The sequence below is a fragment of the Lonchura striata genome, chromosome 14 (assembly GCF_050655825.1).
Source record: "Lonchura striata isolate lonStrDom1 chromosome 14, ASM5065582v1, whole genome shotgun sequence".
NCBI classification, from domain to species: domain Eukaryota; kingdom Metazoa; phylum Chordata; class Aves; order Passeriformes; family Estrildidae; genus Lonchura; species Lonchura striata.
Window position 1 is genome coordinate 4,314,526 of NC_140716.1, and position 21,227 is coordinate 4,335,752.

The window sequence follows — 21,227 nt, forward strand, 5'->3', positions numbered from 1 at the left end:
CTTGGGGTCCAATCTAGTTTTCTTTCTCAAAGAAAAGGAAAACTATTAAAAAAAAAAAAAAACTGTAAAAGGTTTACTGTAGGCAAAAAACGAACAAAACCCCAAATCAACCAACCAATTTTTGCTATAATGTAAAGCAATCAAGATTCTCAAATTAAGAGTTTTCCTGAGGTATTTCCACAGGCTGATTTTTTTTCTTTTTTTAAGCAGTTTTTTTAACTCGCTTAAACTGTTGAAACAATGCTTTTGCTTGAAACTTAACCCTTGTTCCTAGAAATATGAGCAGGATTACTATCAACACCAAGGTACAGCTCATTGTGTAATGATGGCAAAAGAGTAGCTCTCCATCTACTTCATCAGTAATCTTGGCAGCCACATCTCTGAGTCTGTGCCAGACATCATTTGCATGAAGAATCTGCTGCTAGTTCCAGGTTGAAGAAATTGAGATGAAGCTGCATTGCAAAGAAAGAGTCAGCCAGAACTGCAGCTTTTTCTCATTTTTGGGAAAAAAACAGATTCTACATGGTGACACCAGACAATGGATTTGCTACCTTGGCGTTGGCAGAAAAAAAGAAAGGGAAAAAGGGTTAAAGAACTTCAGAGCTTTAGGATCGTAGCAATTTATTAGAATAGTTTGCTAATGAGTATAAAAAAGAGTTGAAAAGCACAAAGCAAACCAGTAATTATATCAAATGTCCTTGGTCTATTCTCACCAATAAGGATTAGAAAACAATGAGTAACAAGAGTATCTGGAAAAAGAAATCCTGACAAGCTCCTCAGAGACTCACCTTTTCCACTGCCACAAAAAGGGCCTGAAGTACTTCATGTGAAATGAAGGAGGAAAGATCCTGCAACAGCACAAATTGTAAAGGTACTCCATCCTCCCACATCCTCATTTCACACAATAAGGAATGTGAAAGATAAACTCTACTCTTGAATCAAACACACCCATAGTTTTAAACAGAATTTGAAGCCTAAGCAAGCACAAGATAAACACCGGGTTGTTGAGACATGTAATAAAACTAAAATTGACTGAAATAAAGAGGCACAAAAACCACAGGAGGGTTCACCGAGAGTTAAGAATTTCAGCTGCATCCAAAACCTAATTACTGCTTTAACAGGAACTAATGAGTTCCAAATAAAAACACAGAAGGAACACAAAGGTAGTGAAACCACTGGCACTGTGATACCCTTTAGCACCAGCATCCTGGTAATTCATCAAACAAAAAAGTAAATATTACTCCAGCTATTCCCTGCTAGCTCTGTTTGTTTAACATTCATTAGGTTCAAAAAGTCAACTCAATGTACACCCTCAGAGTTCAAAAATTATAGACTTAGTGCAGAAGTTATTGATAAGACATACATTAAGGTATTCACTGAGAGTACCATTCAAAACTTGGAATTTAATAAAGACTTAGGTAATTTTTATATTACTGATACTTTTTTCTGCTACTAACACACCATGTCTCCTCTGCTCACTAAATGAGTGCAGGGCTGCTGCTCACTTCACTCCAGTCAGTATAAATCCTCTACTTTAAGCAGATCAGCTGCATCTAATGACAGCGAGTTCCTCCCTTTTACAAATGGAAAGATCTTGAATTACTTTTCAGCCAATTCATGACTTCCACAGCTACAAACACCCTCTTAAAAATCCAAAAACTAAGAACTACTTCAGGGTTAATTTTTTATAGAGCCTTCATGCACTGCTGAAAACCAAAGGATTTCAGCTAGAGGTTGATTTATGCTCTTGTGCACTTGTCATTTCCTTCCCGAGACATCAACTCATTGTGTGCACATGCTTGCCTTACGAAATCAGTGCTATGTTAACTTATAATTAGATACACCCAAACTTGCTTCCAACACAACTAGGGAGGCATTTTAAGGCAATTTTTACTTCTTTTTGCCCATTATTTCCTTTACCAGTTGATAGTTATCTCTTCTTCCAATCATGGACTATCAAAACACTGAACTTGTAAAATGTCTGGACTACTGAGATAATTTTTTTTTCCTCCCATTTCTTTCACCACTCTCTGTGCACAGCTGGAATTCTGGGCTTCTATAACCAAAGAGATAGAAACACTACCTGGAACAGGACCTGTTTTCCCATTGCCTCAGGAATTGTGCCAGTCTGTGCCTCTCTGTGCCCACCATGAGAACTGGGAGTGCACACCAGAAGAACTGGAATCTCTACCCATATACTATTTTCAGGAGAACACAAAGCTGCCCCACTCAGTTCTCTTCTTCAGCAACTGCTTCCCTTTGTAGCTCTTCTAGTGAACCACGAAGAATCTGAATTCTCAGCAAAGATTTGCCCATCTTAGGACATCTCTCAAAACAGCCCCTGTGATGTGTTTAGGAAGACTGGAGTGTTCTTAGGGATTGGAAAACTGAAATGCACTTGGGTATTTGCAGGATCCTCCTCCCCCAAACACTGCCTTGGCTTGCATTTCCTTCACTGTCCTGGAAGTGCAAGTACTTAACAGGATTTTCTGACATATCAGCTCATTTTTTAAGCCTAAACCATAACAAATTCACATTAACTGCTTCCACTGGCTGACAGTAGCTAAAAGTCACTGTCTCCTCACTCTCGTCCACAGATAGCTCCATTCACATGCACACTGTTCTTTCTAATTCACTGTATTTCTTTGGGTTTGGCTATCTTGTGTGACCAGAACCTCTCACTCTGTTCTCCTTCCCTTTCTTCCCCCACAAAACTACCTGAGTCCCAGTCAGTTACTACTGAATATAAAAAACCACACATACTTTTCATTACATAAGAATTCCTCATAATATCCACACAGGAATACAGTTTTTCTTTCCAGGTTGCTGGCCAGAGTATTTTTCCAAGTCTGCAATTTGTAAAGCCAGGGCTTTCTCAGAAAATCCCAGACATCCAGCAATAATACTTTTTTCAGGGTTAGTTTGGTTTTGTTTTTTTTTTTCATTTAAACCAACTGACATAAAATTTTCTTGAACACAATTCAACCAAAAAATGCTGAACTGATTTTTTTTCCTGGAGTAACATCTCCTTCTGAAGGCAAAACGGAACACAATAGTGCAAAAAAAATTAGTTTGCTTCCCCAGAGACCAACACATTTACTCTGAAAGAGTAAGAGCAGTGTCATGGAGAAGAACAAGCTGCTCTGCTCCACAAAAAGCATTTCTGATTGATGCTAATCCTCCAGAACACACCAAGAGCTCAGGGAGTAGTAGGTGATGATCTCTTGGAGTTGGCTGGACACATTCAGCATAATTCTATACCAAGGCACAAACAAAAATTTGGATTATTCACAGACTGGCTTCATGACTAAGTATTTTTACAGTGGTTTGTGGAAGTTGCAGTGGTGTGTAGACACATTTGAGGGAACTGGTGTGACTAAAACTAACAAAGTTTCTACTGAACAAAGTTACATATTGGCTCATAATGACTGCAGTTTTCAATTGTTGTTTCCTCCCTCAGCTGCAGAGATGTGCATCTACAGAAATGCAGAATTTAATTCCCACTTAAGAGCCTTTAACTGCCTCGCTCATAAATTATTTATTAATTTTAAAAACAAGTACCACACCTTATTGACAGTTTTCCCAGACAATTCCCCATCCAGTTTTTGACTATAGAATATCCCATGATCCATAAATCTCTTTTATGATAGGAAAGTAAACATATTGAGAAGCAGAAAATAAGAATTTGAATGACTGCACTGTTGTCTCGTGCTATCACATCTTTTGCAGACCACACTTCGAGTGTTAGGTTTGTATTTTTTTGCCATTAGGAGAAAAGCACAAGGTAGGAAATCTGTAAATGAGGAGCAGTGAGATCTCTACCCATCCTTCTCTTCACTCCAGGAATGATCCAGCACAGGGTGCCAGAGGCAGCATCCCACCACCCTGTGAACCCTGCACAGAGCTCAGTGAGCAGGGAATGAGCACTGGGCTCCTGCAGAAAATAAAACTCAGACTTTACAACTGCACATGGACACTTTGTAAGTTTAAATATAGTTTGGCATCTTTAAAACAGCTTTGAGTTTCCATTTCTGTGTCACCTTTCTGTGCATCAGAGCCAATTGGAGTTGGTGGGTTTTTAAATTACTTTTTTTTTTTTAGGAATTACAGATGACTTTATGTAAATAATAACTTTGGTAGAATTACACCGAGAACACAAACACAAAAACAACCCATGATATATTCTGCAAACTCCTGACGTCATTATTCCAGAGAAAGATAGAGACCAACAAATCTTCTGCACATTTTTAAACAGTCAATCTGAAAAGTCAACTTATTTACACTTTGAAGAAAGATTTGCAAGTTAGCATTGCTTAACTTTTTTTTTTTTTCATTCTAGCAGACCTTTTACATTTACTTCTGATTTTAAAGTATTGATCATTATCTCACCATTTAAAGGACTCGGACATGGTGTGGTTGGCCAAATTCACATCATTTATTGGGAATGCATTGTTGATACTGCATCTATTGATGACATTCATGTGAAAACTCTGGCAAGAACAAGCTGTGTCTCAGGCTGCAAAATCACTTCTCAGCCTGTCACCATTTTGGGACCCTCCAGCTGCACAACTTTAGTTATAAATGACAACAAAAAAAAGCACAACCATAAAACTTCATTTTGAGTTACATTTTAATAAAACTCATCATGAATCTTATGGCTACTAGTTACTAAATTGGTTTTTCTTTTCTTGTTTCATCAATATAACGTTTTTTTCAAAACATCATGATTCAAAATGGTATTTTGCAGTACCCTAAATCTTAATTAAATGTGTCTTGTACTGAGACATGAATACAAATATCAACCTGCTAACAATCTTAAATCTTCATTTAAGAAATAAGAAACATGTAATTGTAGCTCTTAGCTTCCTTGTGTAGACAATCTTCCCAAACTGTGTGCTCACTATATAATGAGTAACTATTTAGTAAGTTTACAATAACAGGTTACGGGTAAAATTATTTCTTTTCTTCCTGCTCACTTTTCCCTTTTTGTTTTTTCTTTTTTCTAATTAGAATTCATTTCATGCTGCAACTTGAGGAGCTCTTTCTTATCCTTCCAGCATCAATACAGACTTTCACTTCTGGAAATTACATTTGGGATTCCTTTGTTTTACACTTTCATTATGATTTATTTCTGAAGAAAACCAATAAGTGAGGCAAGTAAAAAGGAGCGTTGACTTCCCTAGTTCTGTATCACCCTGACACAACATCTCAGATCAGTATGGAATTAATTGAAATCTCTTATTGACTCTGAAACCTAAATATGGCAATTTAGATGTCAACATTAGAAGAGTTGATGTTAATGTTAACATACAACAACTCTGACAAATGAATTGATGACATGTACAAATTCCTGACATCTGTAACTTGGGACAGCAAATGGAGTTGACAAATGGATCTGATGGCAAATATTATGTGACTCCATAATTAGGGATGTACTGAAGTTTGCACTGAAACTACACTGCAACAACAGAGTGAATTTTCCACTGACTTGCAGATTAGGCAGCTATTTTCAGTTATGTTAAGTGCACACAAGTTCAATTATTAAAAACCCCTACAATCTAATTTAGTGTTGTCCACCTATTTCACAGAATCAATTAGGTTGGAAAACACCTCTGAGATAATTTCATAGAGGTGTAAAGCAGGATCAGGCACTCCCTTTTTGAGAAATAAACAAAGAACAGTTGAATATTTACTTTGATTATACTAAATACTGACCAGAATCTGTTTCATTAACATTATATAGAAATTTATTATGAGAACTTCCAAAAACAACTCACTGGTTTATTAATTAAAACTAATCATTAGGTTTAATGATTCCAAAGAAATACATGAGAACAAGCATTTCAGTGAATGAATTTCTCACTAAGAACAAATATAAATTGAACTTGCTCTCCATATTCAAGGAGATCCACTTCCCTCATTATTTCAGTATCTTATATTACCACTGTACACAAAAATCCCCATCAGACAAGAAACTTTGCCCAACTGTGTAAAAACACAGCACAAAAGATAACAGGCAAAGTGCATTCTCAGAAGTTAAATGAAAGCCTTTTCAGACTCACTCTAAAGATGCAAATTGAGTAACACTTGAGCAAATACTTTGATTAAGTCCATCCATTAATCGACGCTCTTCCTAAAACGTTCAGGTCCAGAACACAAGAATGACCAGGCACAGCCCCAGGTTTGCACACACGGAGCCCCAACACAGGGCTCTAATTTGGGGTGTGATAACACTCCAGAATCTGGTACAGCACTTTGCTTCTTTGGGCAGGTAGGGAAGCTGGAAAGTAGCCACGGTGCTACAGTAGAAGCAGTGCTGAAGGGCAAGGAAAAGGGAAGCAGGGACTAATTTGGAAGGTTTATGTGCCTTTAGCTTCTCTATAATACCAAAGCTGGTCTTAAGTACAAATTTAAATAATACTGTGAACTGGGCAATAGTCCTTCTGAGTCTACAAAAGCCTCAAATGTCCCATGAACAGTCGCTTTTCTGTCCCAGGTTTGGATTTTGCCGTTCAATTTGCCATTTCTAAACTGTAATCACAGATGAGCAGCTCGAAAAGCAGCTGCAGTGAGCACTGGTTACATACAGAGGGGATGCTCAGCCCCACAGTTCTGCTCCCTCTCTGTCTGTACTACCTGCAATAGCTCAGCTGGGTCACCACGTTCAGCAAACAAAGAACACAACCGTGAAGCCGCCTCTCCATTTGCCTTTGTGCAAACACCATGGCCAAAAAGCTGCAAGCCAAAATTCTGTTATAGGATAATTAATACTCTTTAATATGGTTTTCCAAAATTAAAACATTCCAGGTTATGCACTGCTGATAGATGCTCTCAGGCATTTTGGGAGTGGGGAGGGAAAATTAGGATTCCAAGCTATCCATCAAATGTATGTCATATTTTTTGGGCAATTCAGCATAATCTACTGAACAAACTGTAATAGATCTACAACAATTTTACATCTATGTCTTGAACCTTCAAATTCTGTATTGAAAAAAATAGGCTATAGGGGAAAGAAATGGCCTAAGAATAAAAATAATTTATTTGATTCCTGTTGAAGTCGAAATTGTCATCATGAACTATACCTACCTTAAAAAATATCTTTCAAACTACTCTGCTTTCTCAGGGCATATTCTTGTTTCATTTGAAGAAATATAATTATATTTTTATGTATGACCTTTACAGCCCCTTTGTCTCAGCTCAATAACAACTTCCTGGTAATTTCTTTCCACACAACATTCAATCTTACTTCAAGAAAACCGTAATAGAAAACTAAAACAATTCACATAAACAATGGCAATTCTGCCAAATGTTAAACTCAGGCTTTTCCACCTCTCAAATTAATATTAGATTTGACTTTTAGGCAGTTGAATGTGCAGAAAGCAGAGGCAAACTAAGATACTGAAAACACTTCAGGGGCATTAAAAATACAACCACTGAGTTTAAGTCTAGCATTATTCAGTTAAGTTACAGATAGCTGATATTTAATTATTACCCAAGATTTTGTATTCGTGTCTATTAATTCAGCAGACGTTGATAGTTGTTAGAGCTTTCACAAAGCTCAAACCACCTTTTTAAATGAAAAATAAATCTGTGAACTTCTATAAAAAGTCATGAGGAAAAACTATCTTTAGATGTTGTAAGTTTTTAATCATTCCTTGTGATCAAAGAGTGATTTTTCTTTTCTGAAATCATTCCCTATACTTACAGTTCTCACATCTGACCAGAATGGCAGTATGAAAAAGCTGCTCTTAACCTTACTCACTGCTAATTCCTGTTTTACTGCAAGCCTAGTGAACTGGCTTACAGAACATGCAATTACTGAAAGAACCCAGGGTACCTCAAACAAGGCTGAGGCTCCACAAACCTTCTCCTCAGCAGCAACGCTGACTTTGGGGTTTTCCTTTCCTCCTACCCTACTCCCCATCCTTGTCCCCATTCTGCCCTTCACAACTGTTCCCAGGGCTGCACTGTGAATGTGACTGGGGAATTAATCCAGGTTGGGAACGGAAAAAAAAGAAACAGAAATAAGGGAATAATTAAATCAAATCAGCTTCCTGATTCAGTTCAGAGAGTACTCTCAGAAATAGCTGTAGGAACAAATCCACAGGGCCAAGGTGAGTCCAGGAAGGCAAAAGCAGAGTGGATGGAACAGCATCAGCAAACGTTGCTGCTCAATCTCACTTATGGGAAAGCTGATAAACATTTCAGAAATTCTAAATGTCAAGCATCCACTATTTCAATTAAATACTGTTTGTCTGATGTATTTTTTAATGAATAATCTGAAAAAAAATACCTACAACAATATTTTTGCCATTTGTTCTTTCTACAAAAAAGACATTCTCTTTACTCTCAAACAAAATACCTGTAAACAACAAAGGGGTACTAAAAAGGGAGATTTCTTAATATCCAACTCTTATTTTTCTTCCTTCCATAACCACACACAGCTGAAGACCACTTTCTACACTCCCAGCATTTTAAAACCATACTGAAGTGATTACAATGTATGGAAAGCTTTCACTAAAATTTCTGTCCATGCACAAAATTACTGTTATCATGCCACTGTTTATCTATTTTACTTTCTAAAGTGGCTTGTCATTCTCAGCAAATGCCAATATTTAAGTTTAAAAAGGTAATTAGAGAATAAGATTAGAATTTGCTATGAAAGCAGGAATAGAAAACATAATGTTTTAGTATCTAGAAGGTCAAAACTGTGCCAAACTCCACAAAGTTATTCACATATTTTATCATGTGCTTATTGCATATTTCTGTGCATTAATTATAAAAAGCTCATACAGCTGTAAGTGTGGCTTCTGTAATTATCACATTTCTGGAACACTTCAAAAATAAATGTATTTAGTGGAACAATTATAAATAGATGCTCAAAACAAGAGGCAAAGTTGTAGCAAAACAGAGCAACCTGTTCTTTATGCTGAATTTTGAAAACATGATGCTGCCAAAACTGCTGTAGCATGTACCATTCAAAAATATTAGATTATGGTTAATTAGTACCATTAAAAATTACCATTAACACAAATGAGCTTCATAGCAGAGCAATATATCAGGGGTCAGTGCAGAAATATCAGACTCAAGGCATGAAACTACAAAATACCCAAAGATGTTTCTCCCCCCAGACCTGACTTTACTGTTCACAGCGAGTGATAATTGATCTGCCAAGCACAAGGCTCAGACCCTACATTTCCATAGAAATACTGGCTCATAGTTAATAAAATTATATTGCATCCCTACAGAAGTTTTCTGTGATTCATTGTCATCTTTCACCTCAATTAAGAATTTAAGATGTAAAGTATGTGGGCCATATACTTCAGTTATTGGGCACAGCTGGCTCTGTTAAACCACAAAGATGCAGGCATCCACTGCACACAATACAAGCAGGAATTTCAAAGCTTCCTAAGAATTCTGAACTTGCTTGGTAGATACCAACCAAAAACAGGCAGATGTCCATAAAACAGAGCCCTAAAACATTTTGACTTGCTATACGGACTTCAGTTTCAACTGAAGTGAACAAAATGCCCAGTTGTGTCCATGAGTAAATTCACCTTTTGTGGCGAGCACAGAGAACGGGCCTGGAACTGTCCAGTGTGGAGCAGCCCACTCTGCCAGGCAGGAGCTGTGTCCAGAAATATGGGCAAATGCATCAGAAAAATACACATATATAGAGAATAGATAGAAGATTAGATAGATGATAGATAGATAGATAGATAGATAGATAGATAGATAGATAGATAGACAGATAGATAGACAGACAGATAATCTCTCCAGAAAATAAAAATCCAGGCAGAGGACAAATCCTGATCATGCACAGCGTGATTTTTACACTAGCAGGTTTTACACCCTTCGCAGTTGGTGTAGTAAATTAAATTAAGATTCCCTGTCAGTTTGTTTTCTGGGTATTAGTACCTGCTCAAGAGCTGGATTAGGACCCTTCAAGGCCTTACAGCAGTCATGATGTGTAAACAAGGGTAAAGGAACCCAGAGAGAATGTTCATCTAAATTTAATATCTCTATGAATACATAATTTAGTCCATCATATAGTAAAATTGAAGAACTAAATCTTATAGTTAACATTGTTTCCAAAAGAATTTAGAGTCCGCATACATAATTATGTGAAGATGACATCTGGTTCTATAGCAGAAGACATTAATTTGAGAGAAATCAATGAGTTTGCACTGAAAGACTGGAAACAGTCATAAAACCAAATATGATTTTTTGTGTTGTCCCTCCTATTAATTTCTATTATGTTTATATTTATTGTTTTTTTATCAATTTATGCATGCAACAAAATTCATAGCAAAATTCTGCCTTTGGGATCTATTACAAAATGTAGCTCCATTTCCATATTAAATACAAAGAGCATTATAGAGAAGATTTAATGGAGCTTCCTGGTGGAAGGGATTGGTCTTAGCAAGATCAGCAAACACAAAGTTTATCCAGCTCACTAAATGTAGCTCCAGTGATAAGACATGGATCAACTTAGATAAAACTCAACCACTTCATATTTCAGAAACCTCTGCAAATAAATGCTGGGAAATGTTAAAATCACTACTTTAGGAAGCTAATCTTAAAGCACATTAAACTATGGTGTTCCTACTTCTTTCCATAAGTAATGGAGCCCAAAGAGGATTAGGAGTAATTCCAGAGGAAGATAAAGCATGAGTGTGGACTCCAGAAGAACACTGTATTAGTGTTAATTTAGCTAATGAAGGGAAAGCACTTGTGGCAATATCGCTGCACAGGCCACTTGGATTCCATCAACTGACTTGAAGACAGCAAAACAACAGAACTACACAGATTTTCTTTGGAAAATTAAATGGCTTCCAAGTTAGAATTGCCTAGAAATAGGAAAGAGGAAGTTACCTATTGTGAAAACAAGGGCACTGGCTGCTCCCTGCTCCAGGACTGGAGCATAATGCTCAGTACTATAAACACTCAAGCAACTTCCAGCTCAACTTCTTTAGTGAGTAAAAGCAACAATTACTTTAATATTAAAGAGTCTCTTCTCCTGTAGCATTTAATTCCTTGAAATAGCAGATAGAATAGGAATTTAAACCTAAATAGTTGGAAGAACTCTAAAATAGAACAAGTAGTTTATTCCACAGAACAAACACAGCTGAAATGATCTTTGATGTAACATGCAAATTATAGAGAAATGTTTCAAAACATTGGCAAGATTTTTTCCAAGCATCAAAAACAACTGTGATGTTTCCTGTAACACTCTGCAACCACACTGTAGCAAGGATGGAAACTCAGGAGAGCAGCAGCCCTGTCAAGAGCTGCATATGAAAGACAGCAAAATTCCCTGGATAAAAAACTGCAGAGCAGATCAATGTGTCAATATTTAATGCTGAAACATGCAAGGAGCTCCTTGTTTTCTCATATCCACACAGCCCAAAAAGACCAGAATTATTCTGCACTGCACTCAGTATCACTGCAGTAAGGGTTAAACAGAATAAACCCATGACCTGAACTTTCCAGGAGTGCACTCTGACACATACAGACATTCATCACAAACGCAAGGGATCAGCAGTTAACTCAGATTATATAAATAACAGTGCAAAACTGACCATTTCATACACTGCAGGTCACCAACAATGTGTAAATATTTTCAAATGGCTTAAGGGCAACCAGAGGGCAAACACATCACCTTAGAGTTTAGCTAGTTTAGCATCATATTACAGGCTCATGTGATTATTACAAATGGTAGGTGGCTGGGGAGGCTTTTTTGTTTAGTTTTAAATATGTGAAAGGGAAGATCTGATACTATAAAATTGGAGAAAATCCTACAAGGAAAGAAACCAACTGAGATCTTCCATTGCATATTTAAAGTGCCATATTTTCAAGACTCTCTACAAAACTGAAATTCACTGGGGAGAGAAACAAGCATTGCTTAGAACTCATTAGAAAAGTATTTCAAGAAAAACTATTGCCTTGGCTTTCTTAAAAATATAACATAGCAAAAATTTAAGTTACAGACTTCAAAAGCTTTTTCTTACCTTACAGGAATAAAAAAACCCAATTGACCAATTGAGATACTACTAAAATAACAGTAAAAAGTACTTAAGTGTTACTATAACTAAAAGTGAATTATCAACTATATAGATACTTGCCTGAGAAATTAATGAGTCCATGATTTGCTATGGGCATTCTATGGAATATAAAAATACCATTTGTAGTAATTTTTCCTATTAAAAGACTAAATTGCATTTTACTGCTTTCCAGCTATCCCTTTTTAGTGGCAAAACAATGCAATACAATTAATTTTCAGACAGTTGTATGTTTAGCTTCAAGCCTCGAACTTAGCAATACAGGAAGGTTGAAGTTTGGCACCTGGTGTCTTGTTGGTTCTGTAGCTGGCTTAAAGGTTAAGACAACATCAAATCTGATAGGTGGGCTGGCCTGAGATTTTTTCAATACAAACACAATAAAAATACATCCCTCTTCCAGATTTTTAAGTAATTAAAATCATCACTGCAATCTGAGGATTCCCTCCTGAAGCACAGTGCAGAATGCTGGACTGACCTACAGAACCCCTTCACAAGCAACAAGCCACCAACTGCCTTTGCCTTTGCTATATTTCAAATTGAACAAGTAAAATTTCCTTCCAGTGAACACTCATTGTAACGTTTTGCTGAAAGGCAATATCTTCTGAACTTGAGTTTATCCTGTGACCTTTTCCAGTTTCCCTGCATCTGCTCATGTCTTTACCTCCATTTTCTTTGAGCTACAATCAATCTGATCTGATGCTCACCATGTCTTCTGCCTTTTGCCCTTGCCCACTTCACAGTGAAATGCAAATTCATTCCTAGATTGTTGTCATCTCCAAGACCCCGCTTTCCCCTGTTATCAGCACACTACCAGGCAGAACACTGGCTAAGCAGCAATGACTCGCTGCGCGTAAATAAAAATTAATCTCAATTTAGTCTCTTAAGTTTGAAAAAATATTTTAAAACATGCAAAATATTTATATGTAAGGTTAATAAACCAGGAATTTCTCATAAAGTAGTACCAGAGCCTTCCAGTGAAGACTGAGAGATGGTGTTTTCAGTGTCAGCAAATTGTAAGCAGCAATAATTCAATTCTATATTTACCATTTTTTCATCATATTATTATTGAGTTAGGAATGAGTAAGAAAAAAAAATAGTACTAAGTTTAGATGAAACACCCACTGTTGATCATTAAATAAGCTCTTACATCTTGGAAACATGAATTTTCCCTCCCACCTCACACCTCTAGCCCCAAGATCAATTTTTTAATCACATGCTGCCAACTAATATTTATGTAAACCTCTACAGTCCCTGGATAGGGGCTATAGTAGCCTCTTGACTGTCCTTGTAGAAGTTGATGCAATTTATTCATTTACATCTGTCTATAATTGTAAAGCACCCTAAGGCAGAAAGCTAATTTCATTATTATCTTCAAATACAAAGTCCAGTGCTGGCAGGTAGCAATCAGCAGCTTCACACTCCCACAAACCCTTGGTTACTGCACTCTACAAAAAACACTTTTAACAATTTGTTTTCTGCAGTTGTACCCACACATTGCCCTGTCTTCTTGCATCTTGAAACCACTCAAAGACATAAATTCTCATTTAATTTACACCAACTTTAGCAAAATTACTTACTCAGATGTAGAAAAAAGTTTGTTATTTGTTCAGCCCCACCTTCAAATAATCCCCTGCAGGGTCAAGGGGCTTCAATCACCCATCTCAGGCACCTTCTGACACTATTTTTGTTACATGGAGTAATTTGACTTTGTGTTCAGAGGCCAGCAGAGTTCAGCTCTTCCATCAGGTGACTTTACAAATCAGGATATTCCCTCACATCTGGTGTTCCATGTGTTTACTGAGGCTCTGAGCTTCTCCTTGGCACAAACAAGTTTTATGACCTCTACTGCACTAAAAGAGGGAATGAAAAGTGGCAGAAACAGGCAAAGAAGTTTCAGACTTCCATTGACCAAAAATATATTTCTTGGATGATTCTCTCCATGATTGTACACCCAAACCCTTGGGAAAGGAAAATGACTGCCTGCTTGGAGAATTTCTTCTCTCCACTTCTCCTCAGGATTGCTCTGATTGCAGGAACAAAACACTCAGCTCAGGTGAACAGATTCACTGCCTGCAAACAAAGCATCTTCAAGATCTCCATTTTTTAAGACATGTTGCTGCCAAAGTCTCATGATACTTTGTCAGGGATGAATTAATTTTCTTGTCAGATTATACTCTTCAGAGGAAATCTTTCTCTACACAAATATATTTGTGTCCTTTGCTGAGATGTAACAGTTTCATCTAATTTTGTTACTTAGAACAAGTGCTTTCATTTTGAACCCTGTGATATTTTAAATATTAATAAAATCAACATTTTGCCAAAAACTATTCATTCAAAATTCAACTTTGCACTACTGCATTCAAATAAATAAAAAGCTTTTCAAAGAAAGAGGGGAGAATCTCCCTGTAATTATACATTTTGAAACTTGTCTGGGCTTCTGATTTACTTTTCCTCATTTTACCTTTTATTGGTCTTTCCCTGGACTATTAGCACACTTAATAACATTTTTTTTTTTTTTTTAAGAAGCAGAAGTGAAGTCTGATGTAATACTCAAAGACTAGCAAGTGTTTGGGTTCATTAGTTAGGGACGAATAAGGACAATGTAAAGATAATTCAGAAATTTTTACCCCCAAGAACACTACCACAAGTGATTTATCTAAGGAATACCTCGGAGAACCATACTCTTCTTCACCCAGACCTTCCAGCTTTCAGCACAAAACTTCAGAAGGAAATCTATGGAATAAATGGAGTTAGAGCCAGTGACAGCAAAGCACTGTTAGAAAAGACATTTTCCCTTGCTCCAGTGGTATTTCCTGCTGTGCCTCACTTCTCCACAAAATGTGTTCCCTGGATCTTTTTTTTTCCAAGCAATTGTATTTTTAAGAGATCAAGAGCTGCTCAGAAACAGCCTTGCTTTTGCCATTAACATTTCAGAGACAGATAGAAATAGGATAATCTTCTCCTCAAAAATGTTTCTCTTTGTGTAATGTCAAAACTGTGGAAATTTAGCACAGGATGACATTTGCACAATAATTTTAGGTTTATTTCACTTACTAAACTAAAACCATATGTATTTTCATACCTCCTTATCCCACAATGAAAGTTATAGAGGAAATAAGAGAAAAGAACCCACCAAACTAATGTGTGACAATAATCACACCTATGACAAAAATGAAAAAGTTACATTCCCAAAATACAAAACTTTTGAAGTTGGATGGGACTTTTTTAATATCCAGGTTGCAGATGAAAAATCTGGTCTATCTGCTGTTTAACATATTTGATGTTGAACTTTTGGGATCCTCTTGACAAGGATCACAGATGGCCAATTTGATAACTCAGAGAATTTTGAATGAACACGTAGATTAAAAGCTTCCATGAACTTATGGTACCAGCAAATGAAAACAACTATTTTTCTTAAAATATAGCTGAGTCTTGAGCTGACACTATTCCTTCTCATGACCTTATTTTTAGATGTATTCAATCAAAACTACCCTAGGATATGAACACTCCTTTCCCTTGTCCTGGGGGTTGCTATTTGTGCCACAGTAAGAATGTGGTGAATTGTTACTTTTCAGTTCTATTCCTATAATAAAGAAAAAAATAAAATCAAGCTCCCCTTATATTTTTCAAGAACTTGGTCTATTTACAACAAAGCAGTTTGTTCATCATGTCTTGACACTCGAAGAGCCTTAAAAAAGCAGCACAAAGGAAAAATGCAATTTAACATGAAATTATACAAATAAAGGGAAAATATCCACTTGACAACCTGGTTACAGAAAAATAGAGGTACAGAGAAATCTTTCATTAGTGCTTTGCCAGTGGCAGAGCTGGTGAAAGGCATCACACTGGCTTGGTTGAAGGTCAAGGCTCCTTCCTGGAGGGCACGGGGTGTTTTTTTAGCTCTCCTGCTAACTGACTTGCCAGCACAGTCCAGTAAGCTCCATTTTCTCTTATTCTCCAGTATACTAAAAGCTTTCCTGAGGAACAGTCCTAATTTCATACTGTGTTCAGATGTGAAAAAAAAAAATAAATTTAAATTCTATTTCACAATAGAGTCAAATCATCAATTGCTGTCACACTATTGGACCTTCATGAAAACAAAGAGACTCACGTGCATCAAATCAACATGATCTGAGATTTTCACTTATAATTACTAATTATTCCAAATCACCGAGTGCAAAACAACTATTTAGTGCATTACAACAAATTACCTTTAACTAAGGGTCTGAAATAAAATGTGCTCTTTGATTCTTGCTTATTGGATTGGGAACTGCATCAAAACAAGGTAACCCAAGAGCAGCATCCAGTTTCTTGCAATTAGGCCAAGGATAAGCCCAGAGAGTGGAGTCTCAGAAGCATAAGAAACAATTTTTTATGGAACAGTCACCCAACCAGGCATTCTCAACATCAAGGAGTAATTTTCCCAACACCAAAGAAAACAAAAAAATATCTTCTTCCTTGATTTTAAGAAAGAGAAATAAAACCACCATAACACCTGTCTCCAGATTCTAAGCAAAGCTTTGTAGAAAACCAAACAAAATTTTAAAAAATTTGCCTTTTTAAATAAAAAAATAAAACCAGCCAAGAAGCAATGTGCAAAACAAGAAAAGTGTCACTGATTGTTGAAGTAATTTAAGACTCTAAGACTACCTGGAAATACAATAATGTTCTATGATATGTGATATTGCATTAAATTCTATTTTAGCCATACTCACAAGTTATTCCAGTATTTTTAATGGGACAATGCATAGTTGTTCCTATATATTCAGGAAAGGATACAAGAACATCCAAAATGAAAACATTTTGAGTTGAAATATTTACTAGCAGAACAAATCTATTAGCATTTATAATGCATCTTACATTACATATAAACACACAGTTATAACTAACATAACCAAATAAAATTGGAAATGAGCTGATGGAACTCTTAGGATTCATCTTCTACTAAAATAAATTAAAAATATGCAAATTAAAAAGGTACAAGTAACTATTGTGGCAACAAAAAAAACAACCACATTTTCCTCAATATGAGATATCTTTCATAATTTCTAGGCCAATTTTTTACTGTATTAAAAAAAAGGATCTAAGAAAATGGTTCACCCTCCCCAGGTGTCCTTTTCTCCTCCTTTTCTTTGTACTCTGATGGGAGCTTTCAACACTGCAGTGGAACTGGAGGAATTGTAATGACTACAGAGCATTTGCACAGTCTCAGAGCTGAGCAGGGCTTCTCCCCATCCTCCAACCCATCCTGGAAATCTTAAAGTTTGCTTTGGAGCAGATTAACCTCCATTAAAAAAAAAAATCAAATATTCAAATATATATACATTTTTAAGGAGCTAATTGATCAAGGTCAGATGACCAGCTGGATCTTGAGGATGCAGCTGTTGCAGGTAAAACTGTTTGTTCTTCACAAAGCAGGTAAATCTCAGAAAGGTTTTATTGGTGGTTATAAAGTTCTGGTGGGGTTGGTGCTGTCAGAGTAAGAGAAGCCCTGGTATGAAAACAATACTGGAGAATATTTTAGATGTAAACAGGGAGGTGAAAGGTGGGCACATTCCAAGTGAAATCAAGCCTCAAGTGAGGCTCTCATTTCCTCCAGGAATCAGGAATTCAGAGCATCCAAGAGCTGTCTGCCCAATCTACCCTCAGCACCTGATTCAGGCAGGACACTGGAAACACCCAAATGGTGTAAAACTAATTTCCCTGCTCTAAAGCCAAGAGAGTCTAAGCACTGCAGATGAGCTTTATCAATTCAGAATGGTTTTAGTATTCAAATAATTGGCTGGATTTTACATGCTACCCCTGCTGTCTTCAACTCCTACCACATTACAATTCATATATTATGGATATATACATCCTGTTAGTGAGGTTAGCATAATCCAGAAATGAAAAAACAGCACATTGAAAGAAAATACAAATGAAACATTAAACTCAGGTACTAGTGAGAATGACAATTACAGATTTACATAACAAACATGATGCTAGAACTATAAAATTCCCTTCTGTGTTCTGTATGCTCATAATTTCTGTAAATAACACTTTAATAACTACATTTTTAATCTGTCCTTCAAAAAAACTCCACTGTATACATACATAATGTCATTTAAGCTTGCATCCATATCATTATTTAATTAGACAATAAGCCCTCCTCTCTCATAGTAACAGTAAATAACATTTATGTAAGATTATTTTGCACTTTCTACACCGTGTTAATTGTTTTCAGCATTTCAAATTTAGCTTTTTACTGTGAAATAACCTTGAAGAGCTGGCTGCAGCTATTTTTTTAAGCTTCACAACAGTCATAATTTTCCTAAGCTATTTGCCTCAAAAAAAAATTTCAAGACCGATGTTAACTCAAGGTTACTCTCTCAACACAGAGACATCAGAAATTCAGAAATGATATTGATCTATTACCTATGACAACCACAAAAAGTTATTAGTTTTGGGGTTTTTTATTTTAAAGAAGTCCAGCCATGCACTGGACACCAGAATCACAGTGCCCTGCTCCTCAATTGCATCTCAATAATATTACCTGGACATCATGGAAGCCAGGGTGAAAAATACCTGAAAAGGGCACAAAATTGCACATTTTTGAACTGCAGAGTCCTTTATTCACATGATTCTCCTAATAACAATAATCCAATGTACACAGGATGCTTTCCCTTGCATAAGGAGGGGAACTCAGGCCCCACAGAACACTCTGAGGGCTCTGCTTGTTCCAACCCCAGTGAGTGGATGCTCCAGAGAAGAATGAGTGTTATTTATTTCTATTTATTTCTCAACTGCTGTACACAACCCCCTGCTCTGAAGCACTAAAGTTTCCATCAACCTCTGCCTCTCTTTTCAATCATTTCCCTCTCTTATTCTGTTTTGTAAATAAAGGCAAACAATAGGTGCTTGTTCTGTCTGCAATATCTCAGAATTTCTCTTTCTTGACAGAAAATTAAATTTCCCTTCTACACCTGTTAGAAGCCTTTATTATCTAAATACAAGCCCACATAAAAATCCAGATAAGAAAACTGCTTTCTTATTTTCAAAACAAGAAAATAAAAGCAACATTAGTTTGAATGTGCACAGAATAGCATCTGAAATTTATTTTAAAGGTCCAAAAATTAAAGCTTTGCTTTTAAATCACTACTTTACAGAAAACACTAAATCCTGACATTTAGAGAGGATTTCTGTGATTCTTAAAATTGTTCTTCTAAAATCCGAGGTTGTAGGTCTATTTCCTAAATAAGTTAAATTTTAGATTTTAAACTGTCTTGGTAAAGTACAAAAACCAAATAACATCCAACACCAGAAAATAAATCTCCTCGCAGTCAGCTCATGCACAAATCAGTTCTGCAGCAAGTGAGTAACCACTTCTCTAAAATATCTGTTAGCATCTCCATGATGCTGCAATGGATACACACGTGACCTGGGGCGAATTTGGGTTTTTCATGCTTCATTATCTGCACAACCATGTTAAACACCAGCTAATCAACTCCATTACATTTCTATATGTGTGTGTCTTTGGAAAGGCAAAGTTTGAAAACTTACATTTCAAACCCAGAATGTCTTTCAGTAATTAGATCAGAATTGTTATTTTGCTCTTCTTTTCAAACAGACAGTTGAGGGGGGATGGAGGGAGGTATTGAAAGAGATTTCTCGATCCCTTAGGGGTTAACATTTGTATAGCTGTCTCTCTTTGTTGGCACAACCCAATTTGAAAAGAAAGAACCATCTGCCCAGCTGTCTGGAATCCAGCCCTGTCTGATAATTCCCATGTTGAAAAATAAACATTTCCCAAACCCCATGCACTCAGGATACTGATTCCCTTTTCCTACAGCTCACAACCAGGCTTATTGAGCAACACCTTTGGAAGCCATAAAAATCACTGAAACTTTAATTTTGAGTTGGAGCTCTGATGTTTCTCTTTACATCATGTTTCTGATGTTTCTATGACATACTATTTTTCAGGAGTTGCAAATTTTGCAATTTGACTCACGAAACAGAGCAATTACCTTAAAAAAACTCAATTAATCCCGTTCTAGTTTGTGTGATTATAACCAGCACAACTATGAATGCTCTCAAGGAGCAAGTGATCCGAGTATGATATTGTAATAACAATTCTGGTGTGTAAAAATTAATTCAATAAAAAGCCTGTAAAGTGGTAGTAATAGAATGTTATGGAGTGATTATCAGAAAGCTCTATTCTTGAGTAAATAACTTCAAATTGGCCTCATTAGGTTTTTTCCAAACGTTACAGTTCAGACTAATTCAAGAATGGGTAAAGGATACTAAACTATCACATGTTCCTAAACATCTGTAAAGAAATACCTTTATTTTTTTTAATTTTCATATTTCAGCTTAGATTTGGGGCCTTTGAAAAGAAAGGATGAGAAAATTGTTTCCTCACATAGCAGAGAACATTTGGACAAGGTGGATCCATTCAATTCCCTCATCTCCTGAAGACCTCCAGCACCAGTTGTGCAAAGCTGAGCTCTCCTCAGCTTTTACACTTTATTGCGTTTAAGACTGAATTAAAGTGCAATTTTTAGCCTTTCTTTTTAAAACTCACTAGCGACCATTGCCTTTCAGACTCACAAAACACAAATCCACCATTTTTCTCTCAAACCACCCCTCACACTGGCCTGTACTTGAGACAGTGTTTTCTGTCTCAATTACCATTAACAGGGCATTAATAAATCCTCTGCTTACTCTGAATGACCCAATGACACCTCATGACTGTAAAGGTTAAGAACTTAAGAAAAGGGCTTGTAACTGTGTAGTATTAAAACAACCTCTATTATTGCTTTAGGATATCTCATGTTTTCTCGGGTAAATATGGTTTACAAGGAAATAGTAATTAAAGTTAATCTGTTTAAGTACACAAAATGAAAACATCCCCAAATGGGCAATTCCTTTTGTACACCGGTTCAGAAAACTGCAAATAATCCAGTCAAAAAGGCTACTACATATGTAAAAAATGGCAGTGAAACTACTCCTCTCTTCTATTTCTTTGCTGTCACAAAATTGGATGTTTCAAGTAGGACTAATCAGAATATATAAATAAATAAATGAAAGACTGCAGAGCATTATTTGGTTTTTACAAGGCCTTAATGCAAAGTAATTCTCCATCTGAATCCTGTGACAAAGTGTTGGGAGGCATTAGTTTAAGGAAGA

General features: G+C 36.4%; 1 protein-coding gene across 9 annotated transcripts in view; it reads right to left on the bottom strand.

The window, feature by feature from the left end:
• SDK1 (sidekick cell adhesion molecule 1) overlaps positions 1-21,227 on the bottom strand; it is a 378,688-nt gene that overhangs the window by 331,166 nt on the left and 26,295 nt on the right. The window contains exon 1 of one of the 9 annotated variants that reach the window (XM_085592160.1): positions 789-14,795. The exons of the other annotated variants lie outside the window; for them this stretch is intronic. The gene's annotated coding sequence lies outside the window, so the exon portion shown is untranslated. Of the gene's footprint in view, positions 1-788; positions 14,796-21,227 lie in introns of those variants that run through there. 9 annotated transcript variants of the gene reach the window in all.